At 37.9% G+C, this 8,713-nt stretch overlaps 1 pseudogene; it reads right to left on the bottom strand.

Annotated features, from left to right (window-relative positions):
* Positions 1–5,204: 5,204 nt before the first annotated feature.
* On the bottom strand, positions 5,205–7,164 carry LOC135943761 (BTB/POZ domain-containing protein 9-like; annotated as a pseudogene).
* Between the last annotated feature and the right edge of the window lie 1,549 nt (positions 7,165–8,713).

Raw genomic sequence — 8,713 nt, 5'->3', positions numbered from 1 at the left:
CTGCACGGATCTCTCGCCCTATATTTCGCACTGAATTTAGGTAGGGCTAAATTGCATAAAACTAATTCTAGGAACTTATTAGTAAATCGCATTCTTCTGCATATTTTGCACGTCCAGCTGTACATCCGAATTTATGCTCATGTTTCCTCTTCACTGTCGTTATCCTTCTTTCTTTTCTTTTCAGGGTTGCTCGGACCCATCACGGAGCTAAAAAATAATGGAAATTATTAGAGAATTCACCATTAAATATACAAAAATTCTGAATTGATAGACAAAAGTCGTCCAAGGTAGCAATTTTATTTTTGACAAATTAAACAATTAAATCCTTGCCTGCTTGATGCTTCGTCCGTCTTCTTTCTCTTGGGTCCTCCTTTACTGTCACCATCTTTGTTTTCCATTGCACCTTGTCTGGCTTTTTTGACGTACAATTTCCAAAGCTTATCTTGGCTTTCCTTTCTCGCCTTCTGCGCGTACACATGAAACAAAATTGTAAATTTCAGTTGAACCGAATATAAAGAACAGCTAGGATAAAAATCGTCTGAAATTTTTAGAGTGACTGATGCATATGTGTAATATTCCCTATTCGCGCGAGGTATTATTTTCCAAGCTGCATTCGCCCGTCATGCAATTCATTGTTCAAGGACGCTGTATTTCCTGCCTGCTCTGCTCATCCGGTTGGGTTTTCTGATACACGGAATAACCACGACCCAAAGATGAACCAGACTGGAGCAGAGTGCGTGGGAGTGTTAACAAATTAAATTTACCAAAGGAGTATTATTTATAAGATAGGAATAAATTCAACTGAAAATAAATGGATAAACCGTTTTTATAGACGGCATACATCGATTTTAATTATAATGGCCAAAGATGATCGACAAAAAGCAAAAAAGTGAAAAAATTAATTTACAAGAAATGTGCTTTTTAGTAACAGCAGACTTGTTAATAAACTGAACAAATTTTCTACCTCATCCGCCTCCATCTCATAGGCGATCGGTGGATATGGATACGCCTCAAGTGGCAGTGGCCAATATCGTGGAAAAAACCGGAAAAAACCATGTAAACCGTAAATGGTATACAACAACCTCCCAATCAAATTTTAAAGCCAAATTACATAGTATAAAACAGTTTAATTATTTTAGTTTTGTTTATATTATACATATTTTATAAGGTAGTGATTTCTTTATGCAAGATCCAAAACTAGATAGTAAATAAGAGCGCACAAATTTTACTATTGGAGATATCTACTTTTTGACTTAGATATTCACTTTGTAACTCACTCACTTTTATTACATAATAGCTCAGCAAATAAAATCAAATTTCATTTTTGTCACAGTTAATTAATCAATCGGAGAGTAAAAATTTGGGTGTTTGTCGAGCGCGGTGCGCATTTTAAACTCGACGACCACGACAATTTCCCTAACCAAAATGTCTTTGTGCACCATATTTTTATAATATTTAATTCAGCATTTAGACAGACGTACTTTTTTTGTTTATTATAAATCAGCAATCAGCTTTTCCAATCAATTATTGCACCAAATCAAGTTAAAAATTGAAGTCGCTGTCACATTCACGTGCTCTCCCACTACTTTTAAGTGACTTTGGCTACCACTTGCTGCTTATGGGATTTTACGTGTTAAATTTGGAGGTCGCTGATTGGTCCCAATTTCCCATTTGATTTAACCCGTGGATTCGTGTGGCACTAGCCTCGCACACGGGTCGATAGTACGCATGCGTCCGAGTGCTTGCGCTCTCGGGCGAGCAGGCGGCAAGCCTGCAGACTGAAATATATAGCGACCAAAGGGAAATTTGAAAAAGGAAAATTGAGATTAAGGAATTTTTCCTTCCTGTCTCCTTTGGGCACCTCAAGTGACCCTTGACCCACTTACAGGCACCGATCGCATATGCTCCATCATCTCCTCTATCTTCTTTTTCTCCTCCTCCTCCCTCCTATTCTCATTTTTCCTACTGGACTTCTTCGCTTCGCCAGCCATTTTGAAAAAGGTGAGAGTTTGAACTTGAAATAGAGAAGTGCCTGACGCAGGAATTGGACAAGAGAAAACTGATCTGTAAAAATATTTGATTTTTTTATTAAACTTTGAAAAATTGCTACCTTTTAATTAATTAAAAAATAATAATTTCATTAGTAAGGACTTTGCTTTAACAAAATAACAAAATATCGTCATAATAAGACAGTGATCACGTTCGTTACTAAATTGTTAATAAACATTGATTGTGCCGTCGCTCCAGTGACGGAATTTAAAGTTTACGGAGAAACCGTCAGCACCGTAATTGTTTGTCAAACGAAAGAAAGTGACCGTAAAGCAGGTAAAATATGCCCTTTATGTGTGACAAATTGTGGCTTAGCGACAGTAGAGACACTACAAGAATACACAGAAGCACAAGTAACTTGAACAGTCACACGTGACTCATTTCCGCGAGCCCGCATTGGCCTAGAGCAGGTTAGAGCTTTCTCTCAGCCAATGGAATCGAGGGATTGAGTCACGTGAACTGTTTTCTAGACTTCTGTTGCTGGGATTTTCGTCAGTAAAAATGGTTATTATTGAATTATTTCTTTGCCACGATTCCGACCAAAACAACGATAAACATTTTTTTAAAAATATGGGATGTTTTAAATTAAAAATTTTCATTGGATTGGCAAAAGTATAAAGATATATAAATATTCCAAATTTTGATCTGCTAATGATATAACCAAGCGTTTGTTTTGTCTTGGAAAGATAAAAACTCCAAAACCCCCTTTTAAAAGAAACGAACAAACAAATTTTTACCTTCTTAAAGCCTTGTTGATGATAAATTTCAAGAAATTTCCAGAAACAGAACATCAAGCACAAATGATGAATTTCCAGCAACTTAGGGTATGAGGTTTGATGCCACTGCGTCAAAGTAAAATATTAAATGTAACTGTAATAACAATTGAAATTATCGCAAAGGTTTAGACAAATTTTTAAAACAAAGACCAAGGTTGATTAAACAATATGAAATAGCAAAATTAATTTAGTTCCATGATTGGAATTTGCTATATCAAATATTAGATTTTTAAATTGGTAGTTGCGCTGCGCCATCTCGGTCCAGTTCATGCAAGCGTCTTTTATCTCTCCCTTTTCGTTTTCATTTCACTCTCAGAACTGTCACAACCCTTTATAGATGACTCGGGGCTATCTTTCTTCAAAAAAATTTATTATCAGTTGCTTTCCATTTTTTAAAAAAAAAATCAACAATTTACTTATTTTTAAAAGTATATGCAAGGTCAGATTTGAAAGTAAACATGAATTAAATATAATTGCAGCGTCCAACCGCGGCGCTAGTGAGACTTAATAAAATTGTATTAAAATGCATTTCATGCCCCTTATTCATTTGATTTTATTAAACTCGATATTATTTTATTAACAATAAATATTTACTTCAGCACGCTTAAAAGCGCTTAAACTCTTGGCGCCAATATTATTATTATCGGCCCAAATTCAACAAATTTTTAATTGAAAGAGACTATAATGCTCTCCTATTAATCATCTGTATGAAAATAAATTAAATGTATTTTCTGCTTATTAATTTAACACGACAAGACAATTTTGAAGTTTTCCTGCGCTTCGAGAAAGTTCCACCGCGTGGGAAATCAAACATTTTTATTAATCTCCTCTCTATGCACAGGCACGCTCACGTTGCGCTGCCTTGAAAAATATTTATGGGCTTTTGTTAAAGGACACAATGCACATTGCATAAAAATCAACCTTTTTGTGACATAAAGTCGAGCTATACTTGGAATCCAGTCGCCAGAAAAGGATCCATTGTCCAAATAGCCACCAACTGGGCTGAAAAGCGGCGGTAGAGCGACCTGAAATGACAAATGAATATTTTTTACTTCTCAGGAATGCAGCGCTCTGTAAATCTTTTGTTGCTTCAACCAATTGTACCCGACACATGTTTCATTTGTCATAGCTGTCTAAGGGGATGCTTTCTGCTAAAGAATGTGAGAGAAAAAAATTCGATGGTTGATTTTGCTGGGTTCCCGAGTAATTTTTAGCTTTAAAATAATTATTTCTGGGCCTCACTGCCTCAAATTAAAAAAAGCAATCACGATAATTTATCAAAACCACACATAAAATTAACGAATCGTTTTAAATAGATTATAGCATGTATGTATTAACCAATAATTATCGAAATTTCTTCTGTTAATAAAAAGAGGTCCAAGGAAACCGCTTTGATTCTTCGGCCAATGAGTATCGAAACTAAGCAATGAAACAAGAGTTGCTAATAAATGAGGACCTGATTAATTGTAAATTTGAAATTATATAAATTTAACCCGCTCTGACGCATGCGCACTTTTCTCACATATATGTTCATATTGTTTTGGCAGAAAAAAGTTCGCACGTCGCGCCAGCGGGGGCCAGATTCATGCGACGCGCAGATACGGCGTCCGATGGAGAATGACGCGAAAAAATGGTCACGTTGAATTAAGCAATTTTTGGTCATCATTGTGACGTATAATTTGCATTACTTCTACTAATAATTGTTTCTTTTGGATCGTGAAAACAAACTCTTGACACTCGTCCAAAAGAGAGCTTTTTGGTTCCCACATTCAAGCGCCATCTTGGATCTGCGCAGTGGGAACCAATTTTATCACACATCTGTACCCCGCTGCGTCGCGCTACACTTTTTGATCGGAAAAACATCCACTTTACTTAATTCAACCCTCAAGAATCGATTGGTATCTCTGCTATTTTTCTTCCATTCTGTTTAGGCCAGTCTGGCCCTTTTTCGGGTACAGTCTCTATACCTTATCTATCTCTCTGGTTTCATGCCACAAAACGTGGTGGTCTGGCGAGAGTGATTCTATTAACATAGCTTGTTATATCAACTAAACAGTTGTCGATGAAGAGGATCACGATTAACTAGACGCAAAGTCCGGATCACTGTTACGAAATTAATTAATTATTGCAACAAAAATTTTTACATTTATCCAGCACGTCTTATGAAATTTAAATTACTATGGACCATACATCTATTTTAAAGAGGTTTCAGGAGAAACTAAACCGTCCAATCACTAAAAAAATTACTTGAAATTCTTGTTTCAGAAATATTAAATTGAAAATAAAGTCTATTGAGAGTAGGTTTCCACGAGTCCGGTATTCTTTGTGCACAGAAAAATTATATACTGTGTTTAAATGCCAACCTCATAGAACCGAAGCTCATCCAAGCTGGACGATGATGACGCCGCTACCCAGCTGGTGACATGTGTAGCCCGAGTCCCAGTCGTAAATAAGTCTTTGTGTCTCCATTTAAGAGTGCGTTTCGACTACGACTCACACCCTCAAACACAGACGCACTCAGGGTCTGCACTGCCACGTTTTCAGTAGGAGCTGAAATGCAGTCACTTTGAAAACAGACTTATCTTTTGGTGATTGTTTTTAAATTACCAATCATCCCCTTTTCGATGGTGAACTGCTTGTTGTCTCGTACACAGCCTCGAAGGCGACAACGTGAAACACCTTTGTCCACTGTGTTGTGAGTACCGATGATTCTGATGCACTGGACCACTCTTGGTTCAAAGTACAAATATACTGCCATGAGCGGCAATAGCAGTACGTGTAGTCGATCACTTTCACCCAATCGACCGTGTCCATCGACACCTCAATGAAGTAGCAGTAGGATCTGCAAATTCATAATATTATTGTACCTTTTGAGATTATTTCTTTAATGACAAACTAAAATCAGCAGCACAAAATAATTGCACAGGCCTTTTAATATGAAATTTTAGAAGGGTTATCCATGCAAAACATTTCTCACAAGAGCAAAACATTTGCATTTAAGATGGTTTTAAAATGCTCTTGGACGATTTTGATAGTAAAAGACAGTTTTAGATGAGGTTTAAATGGCTTAAAATTGCATACCATGACCCATGAAAGCTTAGAAAAAATTATTCGGCCATTTTAAATTCGCAGCCTGTGAAATGACAATCAATAAAAATCTTGAAAGGACCATCATCAACAAATAAACTGTTGCTTTAAATCTTGATATATTACCTGACATCCTTGTCCCAGAGGAGCATTTTCATATGGTTGATGATGCACGGCATTCCCAGTTTGATGAGAATGCCAGAGTCGCCACCGGCAGTGATTCTATGTCTTGTGTAGCCTCTCTCCGTGTCGTAGTTAGCCATCCAAAAGAGCCGAACGCACCTCACCTTGCAACACCTGCGTTCCGTGTTTTCCGTGGGCCACGTTCTCCTTAGGCACTGTAAACAGAAACAATTAACAAATAATCTTTATTGAAAATAAATTGTTCCCAACCAGTCACTAATTTTATTCATTTTGAACAATTTGTGACACTTAGCAGTATGACGTTTGACGCATTTCACAATTAAATAGCCTGTTTTTTGAACCACCAAATTAGTTAAATAAATTTAAAGAGGGAAATTTTCTTCGTTTATTGATAAACTCACGCATGAAACCGCCGCGGTACTTGAGGTCCGTGTTTTTCATGGCGGTGCGGTTCTGTATGGCGTCGAGTACGGCATCAGGGTTGATCAGCCCTGTGGGTCGGAGACCTTGTTCAGCAGGTCTGGCAGCTCGATCAGCGGCAGTCAGATGAGCGCCAGCGCCCTCTGAATAATTTCCTCATCATTGTTCTGAACCCATCGGCCGATGGCTTCGAAAATCTGAATCTCTGGAGCGCAGAACAAGTCCCTAGACACCAACACGTTTCCAGAGAAAACTGAAAACAGAAAAATCTCAAACTAACAGATTATAAATTTGTCGTAAGGAAACTACTCCGTTTCATTTCCAAATTAAAAACACCATACTAGATAATATAATTTAAAATTTCCATTAAAAATATTAATTTCCCGAACAGAAATGCATATTAATGATTACAATGTTAATACCAGAGAAAGGCGAGTGAAGCCATCTTGAAGCAGAATTTCAGCAGCCTGTCTGTCCATGAAGGAGAGGCACATTATTTGGACCAGTGACCGCATCTGGTACAGTGTGGCAGCGTCAAAGATCATGCAGGCGTTGCGCACGTTCAAGATCTGCCGGAGGTAGTCGGCGAGTGAGTGCTCCAGCTCCTCGAAGGCCAAGCACCTCCAGCACCGTACGTCTCCTCCTTCATGGCTGACAGAGACATTTGGCCCGTGTAGATGTAGCGCATCAGGGCTTTGAACGCGTCGCAGTTGGGAGCACATCAGCTCCACCTCGGCCTGCTGGAACTCTTTCATGCCACCGTGCAACAGAGCCCTGAAGAGAGAAAATAACTTTGACTATATTTTTTAGCGAAAAAAGTCTCTGGCCTATTTTAAGAGTATATTAATCATATTAATGCTTTTGCCATTGAAAATTGCGGCCTGCCCGAAGTAAACTCAAGGTGAATTGCGAAGCATAAAAATAAATAAACAAGAGAGAATAAGAGACCAGAGTGCATCGTTGGCGGACTCTGGCGGTAGCTAGAACAACTAAGCTAGGAATGATAGTGAATTTCCCCGCTAAATCCTTTAACACACATACAGATTGGGTTTTAAAAATCATGTACAGTTAAAAAAATACATAGTGCAGCACTGTAAATTTCGGAGAAAATTGGCAAAAACAATCTGGTCAGCGCCCAGCGCTGCTGGCCAACAGAGGAGGCGTTTCACGCCGTCGTTTCTGGTTTCGATACAGAAGGTGGCCGGCGCGCAACTCAATTATCATTTTAAATATGTTTTCATTATCAGAAAATTTTGAAATTTTCGCACATGGTAACCAATGAATCGTCCTTGAAAATCAATAAAAAATTTATTTATATTATACGCAGTCTCTGATAGCCATTAAGGGTCCGAGTTTGCATCTGAAAATCATTGAAATTATTAAAATGAAAAAAATTCTGAGATGATTCTTGAATAAATTAACTTAATTTTGGGTATTTTGATTTTTCTCAAAAAAATTTAAATGTTCTTTAACGGCCAGCTGAAATTTTCAGATGAATTTTTTTCGAAAATAGTAAATTTGAGAAAATTTTGCTGAGTGGGGAAAATAAACTGAAAATTTAATCAGCTTTTTGAATATAGGCAGTATTTAACGCTACTATGACAGGTAAATTTTAATGAAGCCAAACAGAGACCCCTTTCGAAAATCTGCAATTTTCGAAAAAATAATAAATTTCTTTCAAGACTCAAAAGCACTATTTTTTATTTTCTCACTATTAAATTTTCATAAATTTTCTCACCCCGGAAGCAATTAATTTCCTATGCTAAAAAAAGAGGATGTAACCGGTAAAATTCGAAAAATTGGATTTTGGGGCACTTTTGGTCAAAGTACATGGAAAAAATAGGTCGGCTAGGGTTAACTTTCCATAAAATTTCATTTAAAAAAATCACTATCATTCCACTTTAAGAAATGCAAATGCTAATTCTATAAATTAAACGGTTCTTGACTTGTCGGTACGGGCGCCTGGTCATGACGCCTCGCAGGTCAGTGGCAGGCTAAAGAGTTTCAAGGAACTACTATTGTGGCATAAATTACGCTAGTTGGAAATGGGCCCCGCTCCCGTGAAAATGCGGGTCACTCGTCCATTTTCGCCGCGTTCAGGGTCAGTGGATCCCCACCTTCCCCATGTGGCGCCCTTCGAGGTCTCCAGAAGAAGAACGTTTACCCGGGCGCTCTCCCCTCACCTTGGCATTTTCGTGAGCGATCACATGTCACCTGTACGTTGCTTCTTCCTCAGG

The sequence above is a fragment of the Cloeon dipterum genome, chromosome 4 (assembly GCF_949628265.1).
Source record: "Cloeon dipterum chromosome 4, ieCloDipt1.1, whole genome shotgun sequence".
In the NCBI taxonomy this organism is placed as follows: Eukaryota; Metazoa; Arthropoda; class Insecta; order Ephemeroptera; family Baetidae; genus Cloeon; species Cloeon dipterum.
This window is presented reverse-complemented; position numbering and strand designations above follow the sequence as displayed.